General features: G+C 40.9%; 3 non-coding genes across 3 annotated transcripts; 2 read left to right on the top strand and 1 right to left on the bottom strand.

The window, feature by feature from the left end:
• Positions 1-9,011: 9,011 nt before the first annotated feature.
• LOC140310600 (U5 spliceosomal RNA) lies at positions 9,012-9,125 on the top strand. Its single transcript, XR_011916654.1, has one exon. It is a non-coding gene; the product is annotated as a U5 spliceosomal RNA (small nuclear RNA).
• A 308-nt stretch (positions 9,126-9,433) lies between these two features.
• LOC140310460 (U2 spliceosomal RNA) lies at positions 9,434-9,617 on the top strand. The gene has a single exon (XR_011916529.1). It is a non-coding gene; the product is annotated as a U2 spliceosomal RNA (small nuclear RNA).
• A 3,245-nt stretch (positions 9,618-12,862) lies between these two features.
• LOC140310776 (U5 spliceosomal RNA) lies at positions 12,863-12,976 on the bottom strand. The gene has a single exon (XR_011916815.1). It is a non-coding gene; the product is annotated as a U5 spliceosomal RNA (small nuclear RNA).
• Positions 12,977-21,459: the final 8,483 nt, after the last annotated feature.

The raw sequence follows: 21,459 nt of genomic DNA, 5'->3' as shown, positions 1-21,459 counted from the left end.
TACACAATTACTAGCGGGAGTGGAGTTGTTCGGCTACAAGAAGGTGTGAAAGTCCGACCAAGGTTTGTAAAAACCGGGAAGAAAAGGCTCGAAAGCCCGACTATACACCATCAAAAAGAAGGTTTGAATGTCCATCAATAATTGCTTTAAAACAAGAAAGTAAATTTTCAAATATCAAACCGCACATGATCATAAGCGGGAGAGGAGGTGTTCGGCTGCAAGAAGGTGTGAATGTCCACCCATAATTCATGAAAAATGGGTAAAAAAAAATGTGCGAATGCCTAACAATACATTATCAAAAGCAGGTGTGAATGTCAGATCATAATTTGTAAAAAGCTGATGAGAAAGGGTGAGAATGCCCGACTATACACCATCAAATGCGGGAGCGGAGGTGTTCGGCTCTGAGTAGGTGTGAATGTCCGACCATAATTGCTGAAGAATGTGTTAGAAAAGGTAAGAATGCTGGACCATACATCATCAAAAGCGGGAGAGGTGGTGTTCGGCTGCAAAAAGGTGTGACTGTTCGACTAAAGTTTGTAAAAAGTGGGTAAGACAAGGTGCGAATGCCTGACAATGTATGATCAAAAGCGGGAGCGGAGGTGTTCAGCTGCAAGAAGGTCTACATGTCCATCAATAATTGCTAGAAAACATGAAAGAAACTTTTCGAAAATCAAACCGCACATGATCATAAGTGGGATAGGAGGTGTTCAGCTGCAAGGTGTGAATGTCCACCCATAGTTGGTAAAAAGCGGGTAAGAAAAGGTTAAAATACCCGACTGTACAAAATCAATAGCGGGAGCGGAGTTGTTCGGCTACAAGAAGGTGTGAAAGTCCGACCATGGTTTGTAAAAAGCAGTTAAGAAAAGGTTCGAATATCCAACCAATCATAATCAAAAGCGGGAGCAGAGCTGTTCGACTGCAAGTAGGTGTGAATGTCCAGCCATAATTACTCACAAACGGGGGAAGAAAAGGTAGTATTGCCAGACCATACATGATCAAAACAGGGAGCGGAGGTTCAGCTGCAAGGTGTGAATGTCTGACTATAGTTTGTAAAAAGCGGGTAAGACAACGTGCGAATGCCCGACAATGTATGATCAAAAGAGAGAGCGGAGGTGTTCGGCTGCAAGGTCTGAATGTCCAACCATAATTTGTAAAAACCGGGTAAGAAAAGGCTCGAAAGCCCGACTATACATCATCAAAAGCGGGAGCGGAGGTGTTCAGCTGCAAGAAGGTGTGAATGTTCGACTAAAGTTTGTAAAAAGCTGGTAAGACAAGGAGCGATGTCCCGACATTGTATGATCAAAAGCGGGAGCGGAGGTGTCCAGCTGTGAGTAGGTGTGAATGTCCGACCATAATTGCTGAAAAATGTGTTAGAAAAGGTAAGAATACTGGACCATACATCATCAAAAGCGGGAGAGGTGGTGTTCGGCTGCAAGAAGGTGTGAAAGTCCGACAATGGTTTGTAAAAAGCATTGAAAAGCGAGAAAAAGCTTTTCGTGAGTTCTGCATGATTTAGGATTTTGCTTATAAAATGCATTACTTCACTCAAACTATGTTAAAACTGATTTGTCCTTCATATTTACCATGTCTAGAAAGATTTAAACAAAAAAACAACGTTGTACTTTGCAGTAAAAGAAAGAGCAAATCTAAAGTTTCAGGAATCCGAGTATAAGCCTGCTTTCATGAGTTCTGCACGATTTCGGATTTTGCTATAAAATGAATTGCTTTGCTCAAACCAAGTTAAAACTGCTTTGTCCTTCCATATTCATCAATGATCGACTTCAACAAAGAAAAACATTGGACTTTGCAGTAGAAGAAGTTGAAATCCATCTACACATTGATAAATATGAAGGACAATGCAGTTCCCACTTGCCCTTAAGAAAATAAGCTTATTCTCGGATTCCTGATCCTTCAGTGTTGCTCTTTCTTCTACTGCAAAATACAATGTTGTTCTTTGTTGAAGTAGATCTAGACATTGATAAATATGAAGGAAAAAGCAGTTTTAACTTGGTTTGAGTGAATGAATTCATTTTATACATAAAATCCGAAATCGTGCAGAACTCATGAAAATAAGCTTATTCTCGGATTCCTAAAACTTTTGATTGGCTCTTTCTTTTACTGCAAAGTACAACGTTGTTTTTTTGTTTAAATCTATCGAGACATTGATAAATATGAAGGTAAAAGCCGTTTTAACATAGTTTGAGTGAAGGAATTGATTTTATAGATAAAATCCCAAATCATGCAGAACTCCTCAAAAGGGGCGTATGGCTTAATCACAAGTGTGGTTCTTTCTCATTCAGGGTAGTATGAGGAAGTTTATGCTTGAAATATATGTAGAAATGGGTACATATGAAGGACAAAGCAGTGTTAACTTAGTTTGAGTGAAGGAATTCATTTTATACATAAAATCCCAAATCATGCAGAACGTATGAAAAGAAGCTTATTCTCGGATTCCTGATCCTTCAGTTTTGCTCTTTCTTCTACTGCAAAATACAATGTTGTTCTTTGTTGAAGTCGATCTAGACATTGATAAATATGAAGGAAAAAGCAGTTTTAACTTGGTTTGAGTGAATGAATTCATTTTATACATAAAATCCGAAATCGTGCAGAACTCATGAAAATAAACTTATTCTCGGATTCCTAAAACTTTTGATTTGCTCTTTCTTTTATTGCAAAGTACAACGTTGTTTTTTGTTTAAATCTATCGAGACATTGATAAATATGAAGGTAAAAGCCGTTTTAACTTAGTTTGAGTGAAGGAATTAATTTTATAGATAAAATCCCAAACCATGCAGAACTCCTCAAAAGGGGCGTATGGCTTAATCACAAGTGTGGCTCTTTCTCATTCAGGGTAGTATGAGGAAGTTTATGCTTGAAATATATGTAGAAATGGGTACATATGAAGGACAAAGCAGTGTTAACTTAGTTTGCGTGAAGGAATTCATTTTATACATAAAATCCGAAATCGTGCAGAACTCATGAAAATAAGCTTATTCTCGGATTCCTAAAACTTTTGATTTGCACTTTCTTTTACTGCAAAGTACAACGTTGTTCTTTGTTGAAATCTATCTAGACATTGATAAATACCAGCCGAAACTCTGCTGCCGCTTTTGATAATTTATGGTTGGGCATTTTTACCTTTTCTTACCCGCTTTTTACAAATTATGATCTTACATTCACACCTACTTGCAGTCGAACACCTTCTCATCCACTTATGATCATGTGCGGTTGGGCTTTCGCACCTTTTCTTACCCATTTTTCAGTAATTATGGGTGGACATTCACACCTTCTTGCAGCCGAAAACCTCCGCTCCTCTTTTGATCATACATTGTCGGGCATTCACACCTTGTCTTACCCGCTTTTTACAAACTTTAGTCGGATATTCAAACCTTCTTGCAGCTTAACCACCTCCGCTCCCTGTTTTAATCATATATGGTCTGGCAATAGTACCTTTTCTTACCCGTTTGTGAGTAATTATGGCTGGACATTCACACCTACTTGCAGCCGAACACAACCTCTCCCGCTTTTGATGATATATGGTCCGGCATTCTTACCTTTTCTAACACATTTTTCAGCAATTATGGTCGGACATTCACACCTACTCACAGACGAACACCTCCGCTCCCACATTTGATAGTGTCTAGTCGGGCATTCTCACCCTTTCTCAACAGCTTTTTGCAAATTATGATCTGATATTCACACCTACTTGCAGTCGAACAGCTCTTCTCCCGCTTTTGATTATGTTTGGTTGGATATTCGAACATTTTCTTAACTGCTTTTTACAAACCATGGTCGGACTTTCACACCTTCTTGTAGCCGAACAACTCCGCTCCCGCTATTGATTTTGTACAGTCGGGTATTTTAACCTTTTCTTACCCGCTTTTTACCAACTATGGGTGGACATTCACACCTTGCAGCTGAACACCTCCTATCCCACTTATGATCATGTGCGGTTTGATTTTCGAAAAGTTTCTTTCATGTTTTCTAGCAATTATTGATGGACATGTAGACCTTCTTGCAGCTGAACACCTCCGCTCCCGCTTTTGATCATACATTGTCAGGCATTCGCACCTTGTCTTACCCACTTTTTACAAACTTTAGTCGAACAGTCAAACCTTGCAGCTGAACCACCTCCATTCCATGTTTTGATCATGTGTGGTCTGGAAATACTACCCTTTCTTCCCCCGTTTGTGAGTAATTATGGCTGGACATTCACACCTACTTGCAGCCGAAAAACTACCTCTCCCGCTTTTGATGATGTATTGTCCGGCATTCTAGTCTTTTCTATCACATTTTTCAGCAATTATGATCTGACATTCACACCTACTTGAAGTCGAACAGCTCTGCTCCCGCTTTTGATTATGTTCGGTTGGATATTCAAACCTTTTCTTAACTGCTTTTTACAAACTTTGGTCGGACGTTCACACCTTCTTGCAGCCGAACACCTCCGCTTCCACTTTTGATGGTATATATTCGGGTATTCGAACCTTCTTTTACCCGCTTTTTACAAACCATGGTTGGACTTTCATACCTTCTTGTAGCTGAACAACTCCACTCCTGCTTTTGATGATTTATGGTTGGACATTCGCATCTTTTCCTACCCATTTTTCAGTAATTATGGGTGGATATTCACACCTTCTTGCAGCTGAACACCTCCTCTCCCGCTAATGATCATGTAAGGTTTGATATTCGAAAATTTTCTTTCATGTTTTAAAGCAATTATTAATGGACATTCACACCTACTTGCAGCCGAACACCACCTCTCCCGCTTTTGATGATGTATGGACCGGCATTCTTACCTTTTCTAACACATTTTTCAGCAATTATGGTTGGAGAATCACACCTACTCACAGCCGAACAACTCCGCTACCGCATTTGATGGTGTATAGTCGGGATTTCTCACCCTTTCTCATCAGCTTTTTGCAAATTATTCTCGGACATTCACACCTACTTGCAGTCGAACAGCTCTGCTCCCGCTTTTGATTATGTTTGGTTAGATATTCGAACCTTTTCTTAACTGCTTTTTCACAAACTTTGGTCGGACGTTCACACCTTCTTGCAGCCGAACACCTACGCTTCCGGTTTTGATAGTGTATATTCGGGCATACGAACCTTTTCTTACCCGCTTTTTACAAACCATGGTCGGACTTTCACACCTTCTCTTAGCTGAACAACTCCGCTCCCTCTTTTGATTGTGTACAGTCGGGTATTTTAACCTTTTCTTACCCGCTTTTTACCAACTATGATCGGACATTCACACCGTCTTACAGCGGAACACCTCTGCTACCTCTTTTGATGGTGTATGTTCGGGCATTCGAACCTTTTCTTACCCGCTTTTTAAAACCAGGGTCGGACTTTCACACCTTTTAGTAGCCGAACAACTCCGCTCCCGCTATTGATTGTGTACAGTCGGGTATTTTAACCTTTTCTTACCCGCTTTTTACCAACTATGGTCGGATATTCACACCTTCTTACAGCGGAACACCTCCGCTCCCTCTTTTGATGGTGTATGTTTGGGCATTCGAACCTTTTCTTACCCGCTTTTTACAAACTATGGTCGGACATTCAAACCTTCTTGTAGCCGAACACATCCACTCGTGCATTTGATGATGTATGGTTGGGAATTCGCACCTTTTCTTACCCATTTTTCAGTAATTATGGGTGGACATTCACACCTTCTTGCAGCTGAACACCTCCTCCCCCGCTTATTATCATGTGCGGTTTGATATTCGAAAATTCTCTTTCATGTTTTCTAGCAATTATTGATGGACATTCAGACCTTCTTGCAGCTGAACACCTCCGCTCCAGCTTTTGATGGTGTATAGTCGGGCTTTCGAGCCTTTTCTTCCCCGGTTTTTACAAATTATGGTTGGACATTCAGACCTTCTTTCAGCCGAAAACCTCCGCTCCCTCTTTTGATCATACATTGTCGGGCATTCGCACCTTTTCTTACCCGCTTTTTACAAACTTTAGTCGGACATTAACACCTTCTTGCAGCTTAACCACCTCCGCTCCCTGTTTTGATCATGTATGGTCTGGCAATACTACCTTTTCTTACCCATTTGTGAGTAATTATGGCTGGACATTCACACCTACTTGCAGCCGAACACCACCTCTCCCGCTTTTGATGATGTATGGACCGGCATTCTTACCTTTTCTAACACATTTTTCAGCAATTATGGTTGGAGATTCACACCTACTCACAGCCGAACACCTCCGCTCCCGGTGTGTATTGATGGTGTATATTCGGGCATACGAACCTGTTCTTACCCGCTTTTTACAAACCATGGTCGGACTTTCACACCTTCTTGTAGCTGAACAATTCCGCTCCCTCTTTTGATTGTGTACAGTCGGGCATACAAACCTGTTCTTACCCGCTTTTTACAAACTATGGTCGGACATTCAAACCTTCTTGTAGCCGAACACATCCACTCCTGCTTTTGATGATGTATGGTTGGGCATTCGCACCTTTTCTTACCCATTTTTCAGTAATTATGGGTGGATATTCACACCTTCTTGCAGCGGAACACCTCCTCTCCCGCTTATGATTATGTGCGGTTTGATATTCGAAAATTTTCTTTCATGTTTTATAGCAATTATTGATGGACATTCATACCTTCTTGAAGCCGAACACATCCACTCCTGCTTTTGATGATGTATGGTTGGGCATTCGAACCTACTTGTTGCCCGTTTTTCATTAATTATGGGTGGACATTCACACCTTGTCGCAGCCAAACACCTCCGCTCCCTGTTTTGATCATGTATGTTTTGACATTCGCACCTTTTCTCACCTGCTTTTTACTATTGTCGGCCAATCACAGCTTCCTCTCCACCATACTTGTATGGTAGGAAATTCTCACCCACTCTCATCCGAAGACCTCTCCTCCCGCTTTTGTTAATATTTAGTCGGGCATTCGAACCTTTTCTTACCCACTTTTTACAAATTATGGTCGAACATTCACACCTACTTGCAGCTGAATACTTCCGCTCCACCTTTTAGTGATGTATGGTTGGCATTTGCACCTTTTGTTACCCTCTTTTTATACTGATTGCTGAAGATTAAGTTGTTCTTTCTCAAACTACAATTTTTTTTTAATTGTTGAAACTTGATTTGAAGTGGATAAATAAGGAGGACAAACAGTTTTAAGTCACGCTGATAGAAGAAATTAATTTTATAGCAAAATCTGTATTTCGTCATATGTCGAGAGATGCTTATTGCTGAAGAAGTTCTTTCTCATTCTACAAAGTACAACGTTGTTTATCGTTGAAACTTGATTAGACATGAATAAATATGAAGGACAAAGCAGTCTTAACTTGGTTTGAGTTAATTAATTCGTTTTATAGGAGAATCCGAATTCGTGCTTATTTTCGGATTCCTGAAGAATGAGTCTGGTTCTTTCTCATAATAAAAAGTTTGTTGTTTATTGTTGAAACTTCATCAGAAGTGAAGAAATAAATGAATGCCTATCAACAAATGTGGGATCTAAACTCTACTGCTTCCTCTAAAATAATTTATTTTCTCAATTCAGAAATGTGTGTGTGTAAGTCACAACACCCGTGACACCAAAACGGCTTTCTTTTCTCTACACTCTGCACTATGAGCACACACACCAAATCAGAAAGGCTTTTTTCTCTCTTTTCTACATTATGGACTGTGGGGACACAAAACCGCTCTCTCTTTTTTTTTTTGATTGTGTGCCAGGGCGTTGTCTCACGTATTAGATTATGCTTAAGATACGAATGGGTTTATCAGTCACATCAGAATCCATACATACTGATCCTCCCGTAATAAAATGGTCGGATCTTATCAAACACACTTTGTTTCTTGTGACAATCAAGTCAGCGAAACAGCGTATACACGTCAAGACACTGAATCAAGTTTGCCACAAGAACTCATAAGTTTGGCAGTATTGCTCTGCCGTCAGCAATCATACACCCATTTTATTTTCGTGAGACATGTGCAAGCACCTGTTCATCTACCGTTCTATCACTATGAATTAGTGATCTATTATCAATAAGGATACTTCTACAACTACTATCAAAGTATGTCCGGACTTCTTATGTTGTCAGTTGCTATATATGAATAAGTGGGTAGCTACTGACAAGCATTAAGCATGTCACACAGCCCAAACATATAACATTTCAGGACACACCACACAGTTAACAACCACAGTGAAGTGTCAAAGCCCAAACATTCAACAGGACACTTACACAACACATTCAAATCAAACAGTCAGACAACATACAAGAACATATACCCCAGCCGGCATTGCTCCCTGCCTATTTTCCTACAGCTCACTATGTGTGCGCACACCTTTATTCACAAACTCTTCAACTTATACTCTTTTATCGAAGCTGCTACAGCTCGATTGGCCGAATACCCTTAGATCCCATTTCAGTGAATTTGACATCTGCCTTACATGTAACAGATTAGCGATTTAGCAGTTTTAATTTAGTTTGAGTGAAGGAATTCATTTTATAGCAAAATCCGAAATCGTGAAGCACTCATGAAAGTAAGCTTATTCTCGGATTCCTGAAACTTTAGATTTGCTCTTTCTTTTACTGCAAAGTACAACGTTGTTTTTTTTGTTTAAATCTTTCTAGACATGGTAAATATGAACGACAAAGCAGTTTTAACATAGTTTGAGTGAAGGAATTCATTTTATAGATAAAATCCCAAGAGTCTGCAGAGAAAAGAGAGTGAATGCGAAGTAGACTTTAACACGGCTATGGGAGCGAGCCGAGTGTCGGCTAACTGGGAGAATTGCTTGAAAGAAACGCGACACCGAACAAAGCCTCAATACGGGATTCTCGTGGTGTTTTTGTTGCTGCCTTGTCTTTTGCATAGAGTAAAAGACAAGGCAGCCATCGAATAGGGCCCGATTGTTCCTACTTGGTCAGCCGAGGAGCAAGGGGGGGGGGGGCAAGCGTCTCAACCAAGCAAAGCTCACCATGGGGAAGGTGGCTATACCAACTAGCCTGATGCCCTGCTCCCGCAGTGACGGATAATCGTACTCTGGTTTCTCTTCATAACATACAAGTCTTTCGCCTTTTACTAAAGACTTCCGTGGAGAGCAGCACTAATGAGTTGTTTCTATTATTGGCAGGCTTTACCTTTGCGGGTGAAGCCCTTTCTGTCTGTGCAAAAGAAATCTTGCTACTTTGCAGAGTGACTTCTCTGAGTAGAGTCGCCTTACTTGTTGCAACTGTGCCGATGTTCGAAGCTGGAGTGCAAAGTTGTTGCTTGAATGGTGCTTGCTGGAGCATGCGGGAGTGCAAAGTTATACCATTTAAAAGGGCTGAAGAGTGCTCAGTGCAGCGGGTGGGCGGAGGTGCAACGTGACACTCTGGCCACCTATGGCCATAAAAAGAACACTGCTACAAGTGCGCATTGTGCCAGCAAGGGCCCTCGGACCTGAAACAGTGGACAGTTATCGCTTCTCGGCCTTTTGGCTAAGATCAAGTGTAGTATCTGTTCTTATCAGTTTAATATGTCCTCTATACGAGGACAACATATTAAATGGATTTTTAAGAATAGGAGTTGAAAAAGAAGCTTGCTCCGTTCACTCCAAGCCTCGACCCGGTACTGCAGTGCCGCTGGGAACGGTGCGCTCTCCTCTGCTCTTGTGAAAAAGCAAACAGCGGTGCAGGATGGAAGTTTCAGGGAGCCCAAGATGAAACTTTCTTTTAATCTGCTGAGAAAAGAGAGTGAATGCGAAGTGGACTTTAACACGGCTCTGGGAGCGAGCCGAGTGCGGGCTAACCGGGAGAATTGCTTGAAAGAAACGCGACACCGAATGAGTGGTCAGAACAAAGCCTCAATACGGTGTTCCCGTGGTGTTTGTGGCTGCCTTGTCTTTTGCACAGAGTAAAAGACAAGGCAGCCATCGAATAGATTGTTTCTACTTGGTCAGCCGAGGAGCAGGGGGGGGGGGGCAAGCGTCTCAACCAAGCAAAGCTCACCAAGTAGGAACAATCGGGCCCTTTTCGATGGCTGCAACACCTGAAAGAGATATTGATGCGAGACCCGATCAAATGCTTTTTCAAAGTCTAAATTTAAGATGACAAGCCGGGTGTTTCTGTCTCTAGCGTAATCAATGATGTCTCGAATCAGTACGAGGCTGTCGGTGAGTTGTCTCCCTGAGATGGCACAAGCTTGGTCTGGGTGAATTACCTCCTCTAAAACAGAGGACATCCGTGTCGCTAAAACATTGCTAAAAAGTTTACAGTCAAAGTTTAAAAGTGTGATGGGCCTCCAATTCTTTAGGTCAGTCTTATCATTTTTTTTATAAAGTAGAGTCACTATTCCCACTCTAAAACTGTCAGGCAGTCGGTCGAGTTTTTCAAAATCTTTAAAAACATCTAAAATGTCTGATGATAAAAGGTCCCAATAGGTCAGATAGAATTCTGCAGGAAGCCCGTCTAAACCCGGAGCTCGCCTTCTCTTAAAACCTGTTAGGCATTTTTTTAACTCTAAAGCAGTAAAATTCTGTGTCAAGTGTGCATTCTCTTTTACGGTTTTGTCAACGAATTTTAAGATTTCTGCCGATGTTTCCAAGTGCACTTGTTTCTCTTTGTACATGTTACTATAAAAGGTATGTACAGTTTCAATCATCTCTTGTGTGGATTTTGTTAAAAACCCATCTTCTCTTTTTAGATTTTGAATACACTCCTTTTTATTTATAACTTTCTTTCTTTTTCACCTTCCTCAATTTCCTGCTCCCTGCTTCTTACAAAAATTCCTTTACTCTTTATTTCTGCTAAAACTGACATTTCCTTTTTGACATCTTTGATTTCTTCTTTAAAGTCTATGCCACACTGATTTAGTTTAAAGTAGCGCTGTAAGCGTTTATGTAGTCCCATCATACATCTATTCTCTTTCCTTTTTTTAAGTTTACCTTGCTGTTTAAAAAAAGTCTGGGTCGTTTCCTTCACCATTTCCCACCATTGTGCATGTGTTTCGTAGAGGTCTTGAAGGGTCTGCCACTCTTTATAACATTCCCTGTACTGACTGACTATGATTTCATCCTCCAACAGGGAACAGTTGAGTTTCCACAGACCACTTCCTACCGTCACACCAGAAGGGGGTGAAAGGGTGCAGGAGAGCATAAGGTGGTCTGAAAAGAAAACAGGAGTTAATCTAACATCAGTGGGTGGGCAATCTCTAGTAAAGAAATAATCAATGCGAGAGGCTCTGGTGCCATCATGACTAAACCAGGTGAAGCCCTCCTCTCTGGGATGCATGGTTTTAAAACAGTCAGTAAGCTTAAAATCCCTGCATATGCCCTGAAGTAAAATCAAAGTCTTATCCACTTTAAAATCTACCCCTGCTCTTTTTCTATCTTTCCTGCTCAAGATACAGTTAAAATCCCCTCCTACAACTAAAGGTACTTGCCCTAGCATGTAAAGCTGTATATCTTCTAAAAGGTCATACCTTTCATTTTTTCCATTGAAACCATAAATATTTAAGAGGTTAAAGTCTTGCCCCATAAAATTCAAGTGTGCTAAAAGTGCCCGTCCGTCTCTCACCACTGTGCTACCTTTCACCAGAACATGCGGATTTTTAATTAGAATGGCCACACCATCATTTTTATTTTGATTTGAGCCACTCCATATCGATAAATGGGGCCACATTTCCTCCCATTGTCTATGGTTTTTTAAAAAAGGTAGTCCACATTCTTGTATTAAAAACACATCTGATTTTATTGAGTCTAAGAAGGATAAAATACTCTGGGCTCTTGTCTTTGATTTCACACTTCTCACATTTAGTGTTGAGAAGGTGAGAACCATTAAAAGCATAAAGGAAAGTAGGTATGTCATTTTCGTTTTTCTAAGTTATCAAAACAAATTACACACAGGTTATTTCTTGGGAAACTAGCTCTTCCTTCATTTCTTTAGGTGAAAAGTGAGTAGGGTGATCTATATTTCCTTTTCGGACTCTCGGTGTTGGCCTCTGACGCAATGTTGCATTTAACTTTGAGTCCCTGGGGGTTGATTGCAGAGCTGAAGTTAAAAAGGAGACCTCATTTGGTGAGTCGGAGGGGAAGACTCTAGGTTCTTCCACTGAAGAACTGTCTGAAAGGGACCTAACCCTTCCCCTCTTCTCTGATACCACTGGGGAATCAGAGGCTCAGATGCCGTCCTCTTCGGCTGTTGACCTTCGGGGAGGTGAGTAGCTTCACTAGACTCACCTGTCTGCTCTTCCTCCTCATTTAGCGTAGCTCCACCCTCTGCCTGTGAATTCTCACAGACTTCAACACTGAGTGGTGAGGCCTCTACAGGCCCCTCCCCTTTTTGCTCCTCACTTCCAATCCAAGCTTTTGGCGGGAAGTTTGAATTTATTGGGTCAACCTCTTCACTTTGTTCACCAACTGCCACCTTTGGTCCTTCTCTTTGTTGGCTTGACTGTGGCTTTACCGTCTTTAATTTGTTGGCAAAAGATTTAGGGCAATCTCTGAAGAGGTGATTTAATTCTCCACAGAGATTACATTTCCTGCCATTTGGACACTCTCCAAAAGTTTGCCCAATTTCTCTGCTCTTCCCACATAACACCTTGGTACAAGCCTCAACCAGGTGCCCATGCTCACCACACTTGCGGCAGAACTTGGGCTACCCCTGGTAGTGGATGTAACCTCGGTTTTCAAGGTGGCCAGAGTGTCGCCCACCCGTTGCACTGAGCACTCTTCAGCCCTTTTAAATGGTATAACTTTGCACTCCCGCACGCTCCAGCAAGCACCATTCAAGCAACAACTTTGCACTCCAGCTTCGAACATCGGCACAGTCGCAACAAGTAAGGCGACTCTACTCAGAGAAGTCACTCTGCACAGTAAGAAGATTTCTTTTGCACAGACAGAAAGGGCTTCACCCGCAAAGGTAAAGCCTGCCAAAAATAGAAACAACTCATTAGTGCTGCTCTCCACAGAAATCTTTAGTAAAAGGCGAAAGACATGTACGTTATGAAGAGAAACCAGAGTACGATTATCCGTCACTGCGGGAGCAGGGCATCAGGCTAGTTGGCATAGCCACCTTCCCCATGGTGAGCTTTGCTTGGTTGAGACGCTTGCTCCCCCCCCCCTTGCTCCTCGGCTGACCAACTAGGAACAATTGGGCCCTATTCGATGGCTGCCTTGTCTTTTACTCTATGCAAAAGACAAGGCAGCAACAAAAACACCACGAGAATCCCGTATTGAGGCTTTGTTCTGATCGCTCATTCGGTGTCGCGTTTCTTTCAAGCAATTCTCCCGGTTAGCCCACACTCGGCTCGCTCCCATAGCCGTGTTAAAGTCTACTTCGCATTCACTCTCTTTTCTCAGCAGACTCTTGGGATTTTATCTATAAAATGAATTCCTTCACTCAAACTATGTGAAAACTGCTTTGTCCTTAATATTTACCATGTCTAGAAAGATTTAAACAAAAAAAAACAACGTTGTACTTTGCAGTAAAAGAAAGAGCAAATCTAAAGTTTCAGGAATCCGAGAATAAGCTTACTTTCATGAGTTCTTCACGATTTCGGATTTTGCTATAAAATGAATTCCTTCACTCATACTAAATTAAAACTGCTAAACCGCTAATCTGTTATATGTAAGGCAGATGTCAAATTCACCGAAATAGGATCAAAGGGTATTCGGCCAATCGAGCTGTAGCAGCTTCGGTAAAAGAGTATAAGTTGAAGAGTTTGTGAATAAAGGTATGCGCACACATAGTGTGCTGTACGAAAATAGGCAGGGAGCAATGCCGGCTGGGGTATATGTTCTTGTATGTTGTCTGACTGTTTGATTTGAATGTGTTGTGTAAGTGTCCTGTTGAATGTTACATGTTTGGGCTTTGACACTTCACTGTGGTTGTTAACTGTGTGGTGTGTCCTGAAATGTTATATGTTTGGGCTGTGTGACATGCTTAATGCTTGTCAGTAGCTACCCACTTATTCATATATAGCAACTGACAACATAAGAAGTCCGGACATACTTTGATAGTAGTTGTAGAAGTATCCTTATTGATAATAGATCACTAATTCATAGTGATAGAACAGTAGATGAACAGGTGCTTGCACATGTCTCACGAAAATAAAATGGGTGTATGATTGCTGACGGCAGAGCAATACTGCCAAACTTATGAGTTCTTGTGGCAAACTTGATTCAGTGTCTTGACGTGTATACGCTGTTTCGCTGACTTGATTGTCACAAGAAACAAAGTGTGTTTGATAAGATCCGACCATTTTATTACGGGAGGATCAGTATGTATGGAAAATCCGACTGATAAACCCATTCGTATCTTAAGCATAATCTAATACGTGAGACAACGCCCTGGCATACGATAAAAAAAAAAAAAAGAGAGAGAGCAGTTTTGTGTCCCCACAGTCCATAATGTAGAAAAGAGAGAAAAAAGCCTTTCTGATTTGGTGTGTGTGCTCATAGTGCAGAGTGTAGAGAAAAGAAAGCCGTTTTGGTGTCACGGGTGTTGTGACTTACACACACACATTTCTAAATCGAGAAAGGAAATTATTTTAGAGGAAGCACTAGAGTTTAGATCCCACATTTGTTGATAGGCATTCATTTATTTCTTCACTTCTGATTAAGTTTCAACAATAAACAACAAACTTTGTATTATGAGAAAGAACCAGAATCATTCTTCAGGAATCCGAAAATAAGCTCTATTTTATGAGTTATGCACGAATTCGGATTCTCCTATAAAACGAATTCATTAACTCAAACCAAGTTAAGACTGCTTTGTCCTTCATATTTATTCATGTCTAATCAAGTTTCAACGATAAACAACGTTGTACTTTGTAGAATGAGAAAGAACTTCTTCAGCAATAAGCATCTCTCGACATATGACGAAATACAGATTTTGCTATAAAATTAATTCCTTCTATCAGCCTGACTTAAAACTGTTTGTCCTCCTTATTTATCCACTTCAAATCAAGTTTCAACAATTAAAAAAAATTTGTAGTTTGAGAAAGAACAACTTAATCTTCAGCAATCAGTATAAAAAGAGGTGCAAATGCCAACCATACATACCTAAAAGGTGGAGTGGAAGTATTCAGCTGCAAGTAGGTGTGAATGTTCGACCATAATTTGTAAAAAGTGGGTAAGAAAAGGTTCAAATGCCTGACTATATATTAACAAAAGCGGGAGGAGAGGTCTTCGGATGAGAGTGGGTGAGAATTTCCAACCATAATCTATAAAATACGGTGAAAAAAAATATGTGAATGCCTCATAGAACACTAAAAGCGAAAGTGTTCGGCTGCAAGAAGGTGTGAATGTCCGACTATATTTGGTGAAAAGCAGGTGAAGCAAGGTCTGAATGCCCAACCTTACATCATCAAAAGCGAGATCAGAGGTGTTTGGCTGCAAGAAGGCCATAGTTTGCCAAAAGCGGGAAAGGTGCGAATGACCGACTAAATATCAACAAAAGTGGGGGCAGAGGTCTTCGGATGCAAGTGGGTGTGAACATCCCACCATACAAGTATGGTGGAGAGGAAGCTGTGAATGGCCGACCATAGTAAAAGGCGGGTGAGAGAAGGTGCGAATGTCAAACCATACATAATCAAAGGAGGGAGCGGAGGTGTTCTGCTGTAAGAAGGTGTGAATGTCCAACCATAGTTGGTAAAAAGCGGGTAAGAAAAGGTTAAAATACCCGACTATACACAATCAATAGCGGGAGCGGAGTTGTTCGGCTACTAAAAGGTGTGAAAGTCCGACCATGGTTTGTAAAAAGCGGGTAAGAAAAGGTGCGAATGCCCGACAATGTATGATCAAAAGAGGGAGTGGAGGTTTTCGGCTGCAAGAAGGTCTGAATGTCCAACCATAATTTGTAAAAACCGGGGAAGAAAAGGCTCGAAAGCCCGACTATACACCATCAAAAGTGGGAGCGGAGGTGTTCAGCTGCAAGACGGTCTGAATTTCCATCAATAATTGCTAGAAAACATGAAAGAAAATTTTCGAAAATCAAACCACACATGATCATAAGCGGGAGAGGAGGTGTTCAGCTGCAAGAAGGTGTGAATGTCTACCCATAATTACTGAAAAATGGGTAAGAAAAGGTGCGAATGCCTAACCATACATCATCAAAAGAGGGAGCGGAGGTGTTCCGCTGTAAGACGGTGTGAATGTCCGACCATAGATGGTAAAAAGCGGGTAAGAAAAGGTTAAATTACCCGACTGTACACAATCAAAAGAGGGAGCGGAGTTTTTCAGCTAAGAGAAGGTGTGAAAGTCCGACCTTGGTTTGTAAAAAGCGGGTAAGAAAAGGTTCGTATGCCCGAATATACACCATCAAAAGCGGAAGCGGAGGTGTTCGGCTGCAAGATATTGTGAACGTCCAACCAAAGTTTGTAAAAAGCAGTTAAGAAAAGGTTAGAATATCTAACCAAACATAATCAAAAGCGGGAGCAGAGCTGTTCGACCCGAAGTAGGTGTGAATGTCAGATCATAATTTGCAAAAAGCTGATGAGAAAGGGTGAGAATGCCCGACTATACACCATCAAATGCGGTAGCGGAGTTGTTCGGCTGTGAGTAGGTGTGAATTTCCAACCATAATTGCTGAAAAATGTGTTAGAAAAGGTAAAAATGCCGGTCCATACATAATCAAAATCGGGAGACGTGGTGTTCAGCTGCAAGAAGGTCTAAATGTCCATCACTAATTGCTAGAAAACATGAAAGAAAATTTTCGAAAATCAAACCACACATGATCATAAGTGGGAGAGGAGGTGTTCAGCTGCAAGAAGGTGTGAATGTCCACCCATAATACCTGAAAAATGGGTAAAAAAAAAGGTGCGAATGCCCAACCATACATCATCAAAAGCAGGAGTGCATGTGTTCGGCTACAAGAAGGTGTGAACATCCAACCAAAGTTTGTAAAAAGCAGTTAAGAAAAGGTTCGAATATACAACCATACATAATCAAAAGCGGGAGCAGAGCTGTTCGACTGCAAGTAGGTGTGAATTTCAGATCATAATTTGCAAAAAGCTGATGAGAAAGGGTGAGAATGCCCGACTATACACCATCAAATGCGGTAGCGGAGTTGTTCGGCTGTGAGTAGGTGTGATTCTCCAACCATAATTGCTGAAAAATGTGTTAGAAAAGGTAAGAATGCCGGTCCATACATCATCAAAAGCGGGAGAGGTGGTGTTCGGCTGCAAGTAGGTGTGAATGTCCATTAATAATTGCTTTAAAACATGAAAGAAAATTTTGGAATATCAAACCTTACATGATCATTAGCGGGAGAGGAGGTGTTCAGCTGCAAGAAGATGTTAATATCCACCCATAATTACTGAAAAATGGGTAGGAAAAGATGCGAATGTCCAACCATAAGTCATCAAAAGCAGGAGTGGAGTTGTTCAGCTACAAGAAGGTATGAAAGTCTAACCATGGTTTGTAAAAAGCGGGTAAGAGAAGGTTCGAATACCCGAATATATACCATCAAAAGCGGAAGCGGGGGTGTTCGGCTGCAAGAAGGTGTGAACGTCCGACCAAAGTTTGTAAAAAGCAGTTAAGAAAAGGTTTGAATATCCAACCGAACATAATCAAAAGCGGGAGCAGAGCTGTTCGAATGTCAGATCATAATTGCTGAAAAATGTGATAGAAAAGACTAGAATGCCGGACAATACATCATCAAAAGCGGGAGAGGTGGTTTTTCGGCTGCAAGTAGGTGTGAATGTCCAGCCAAAATTACTCACAAACGGGGGAAGAAAAGGTAGTATTTCCAGACCACACATGATCAAAACAGGGAATGGAGGTGGTTCAGCTGCAAGGTGTGAATGTCTGACTAAAGTTTGTAAAAACCGTGTAAGACAAGGGGCGAATGCCCGACAATGTATGATCAAAAGAGGGAGCGGAGGTTTTCGGCTGCAAGGTCTGAATGTCCAACCATAATTTGTAAAAATCGGGGAAGAAAAGGCTCGAAAGCCCGACTATACACCATCAAAAGCGGGAGCAGAGGTGTTCAGGTGCAAGAAGGTCTGAATGTCCGACCAATAATTACTGAAAAATGGGTAAGAAAAGGTGCGAATGCCAAATCATACATCATCAAAAGCAGGAGCGGATGTGTTCGGCTACAAGAAGGTTTGAATGTCCAACCATAGTAAGTAATAGGTGGGTAAGAAAAGGCTCGAATGCCCGACTATACACCATCAAAAGCGGGAGCGGAGGTGTTCGGCTGCAAGACGGTCTGAATGTCCAACCATAGTAAGTAATAGGTGGGTAAGAAAAGGCTCGAATGCCAGACCATACATGATCAAAACAGGGAGCGGAGGTTCAGCTGCAAGGTGTGAATGTCTGACTATAGTTTGTAAAAAGCGGGTAAGACAAGGTGTGAATGCCCGACAATGTATGATCAAAAGAGGAGCGGAGGTTTTCGGCTGCAAGAAGGTCTGAATGTCCACCCATAATTACTGAAAAATGGGTAAGAAAAGGTGCGAAAGCCCAACCGCACATGATCATAAGTGGATGAGAAGGTGTTCGACTGCAAGTAGGTGTGAATGTAAGATCATAATTTGTAAAAAGCGGGTAAGAAAAGGTAAGAATGCCCAACCATAAATTATCAAAAGCGGCAGCAGAGTTTCGGCTGGTATTTATCAATGTCTAGATAGATTTCAACAAAAAACAACGTTGTACTTTGCAGTAAAAGAAAGTGCAAATCAAAAGCTTTAGGAATCCGAGAATAAGCTTATTTTCATGAGTTCTGCACGATTTCGGATTTTATGTATAAAATGAATTTCTTCACGCAAACTAAGTTAACACTGCTTTGTCCTTCATATGTACCCATTTCTACATATATTTCAAGCATAAACTTCCTCATATTACCCTGAATGAGAAAGAGCCACACTTGTGAATAAGCCATACCTCCCTTTTGAGCAGTTCTGCATGATTTGGGATTTTATCTATAAAATTAATTCCTTCACTCAAACTATGTTAAAACGGCTTTTACCTTCATATATATCAATGTCTCGATAGATTTAAACAAAAAAACAACGTTGTACTTTGCAATAAAAGAAAGAGCAAATCAAAAGTTTTAGGAATCCGAGAATAAGCTTATTTTCATGAGTTCTGCACGATTTCGGATTTTATGTATAAAATGAATTAATTCACTCAAACCAAGTTAAAACTGCTTTTTCCTTCATATTTATCAATGTCTAGATCGACTTCAACAAAGAACAACATTGTATTTTGCAGTAGAAGAAAGAGCAAAACTGAAGGATCAGGAATCCGAGAATAAGCTTCTTTTCATACGTTCTGCATGATTTGGGATTTTATGTATAAAATGAATTCCTTCACTCAAACTAAGTTAACACTGCTTTGTCCTTCATATGTACCCATTTCTACATATATTTCAAGCATAAACTTCCTCATACTACCCTGAATGAGAAAGAACCACACTTGTGATTAAGCCATACGCTCCTTTTGAGGAGTTCTGCATGATTTGGGATTTTATCTATAAAATCAATTCCTTCACTCAAACTATGTTAAAACGGCTTTTACCTTCATATTTATCAATGTCTCGATGGATTTAAACAAAAAAACAACGTTGTACTTTGCAGTAAAAGAAAGAGCCAATCAAAAGTTTTAGGAATCCGAGAACAAGCTTATTTTCATGAGTTCTGCACGATTTCGGTTATGTATAAAATGAATTCATTCACTCAAACCAAGTTAAAACTGCTTTTTCCTTCAGATTTATCAATGTCTAGATCGACTTCAACAAAGAACAACATTGTATTTTGCAGTAGAAGAAAGAGCAACACTGAAGGATCAGGAATCCGAGAATAAGCTTATTTTCTTATGGGCAAGTGGGAACTGCTTTGTCCTTCATATTTATCAATGTGTAGATGGATTTCAACTTCTTCTACTGCAAAGTCCAATGTTTTTCTTTGTTGAAGTCGATCTAGACATTGATGAATATGGAAGGACAAAGCAGTTTTAACTTGGTTTGAGCAAAGCAATTCATTTTATAGCAAAATCCGAAATCGTGCAGAACTCATGAAAGCAGGCTTATACTCGGATTCCTGAAACTTTAGATTTGCTCTTTCTTTTACTGCAAAGTACAACGTTGTTTTTTTGTTTAAATATTTCTAGACATGGTAAATATGAAGGACAAATCAGTTTTAACATAGTTTGAGTGAAGTAATGCATTTTATAAGCAAAATCCCAAATCATGCAGAACTCACGAAATGCTTTTTCTCGCTTTTCAATGCTTTTTACAAACTTTGGTCGGACGTTCACACCTTCTTGCATCCGAAAACCTCCGCTTCCGCTTTTGATGATGTATATTCGGGCATTCGAACCTTTTTTTACCCGCTTTTTACAAACCATTGTCGGACTTTCACACCTTCTTGCAGCCGAACACCACCTCTCCCGCTTTTGATGATGTATGGTCCAGTATTCTTACCTTTTCTAACACATTTTTCAGCAATTATGGTCGGACATTCACACCTACTCACAGCTGGACACCTCCGCTCCCGCTTTTGATCATACAATGTCGGGACATCGCTCCTTGTCTTACCAGCTTTTTACAAACTTTAGTCGAACATTCACACCTTCTTGCAGCTGAACACCTCCGCTCCCGCTTTTGATGATGTATAGTCGGGCTTTCGAGCCTTTTCTTACCCGGTTTTTACAAATTATAGTTGGACATTCAGACCTTGCAGCCGAACACCTCCGCTCTCTCTTTTGATCATACATTGTTGGGCATTCGCACCTTGTCTTACCCGCTTTTTACAAACTATAGTCAGACATTCACACCTTGCAGCTGAACCTCCGCTCCCTGTTTTGATCATGTATGGTCTGGCAATACTACCTTTTCTTCCCCCGTTTGTGAGTAATTATGGCTGGACATTCACACCTACTTGCAGTCGAACAGCTCTGCTCCCGCTTTTGATTATGTTTGGTTGGATATTCGAACCTTTTCTTAACTGCATTTTACAAACCATGGTCGGACTTTCACACCTTCTTGTAGCCGAACAACTCCGCTCCCGCTATTGATTGTGTACAGTCGGGTATTTTAACCTTTTTTTACCCGCTTTTTACCAACTATTGTTGGACATTCACACCTTCTTACAGCGGAACACCTCCGCTCCCTCTTTTGATGGTGTATGTTCGGGCACTCGAACCTTTTCTTACCCGCTTTTTACAAACTAAGGTCAGACATTCAAACCTTCTTGTAGCCGAACACATCCACTCCTGCTTTTGATGATGGGTATTCAAACCTACTTGTTGCCCGCTTTTCATTAATTATGGGTGGACATACACACCTTGTCGCAGCCAAACACCTCCGCTCCCTGTTTTGATCATGTATGATTGGACATTCGCACCTTTTCTCACCCGCTTTTTACTATGGTCGGCCATTCACAGCTTCCTCTCCACCATACTTGTATGGTGGGATATTCACACCCACTTGCATCCGAAGACCTCCGCCCCCACTTTTGTTGATAATTAGTCGGTCATTCGCAGCTTACCCGCTTTTGGC

Source organism: Leuresthes tenuis, unplaced genomic scaffold (genome assembly GCF_036924035.1).
Source record: "Leuresthes tenuis unplaced genomic scaffold, fLeuTen1.0.hap1 SCAF_6, whole genome shotgun sequence".
NCBI lineage: Eukaryota > Metazoa > Chordata > Actinopteri > Atheriniformes > Atherinopsidae > Leuresthes > Leuresthes tenuis.
This window is presented reverse-complemented; position numbering and strand designations above follow the sequence as displayed.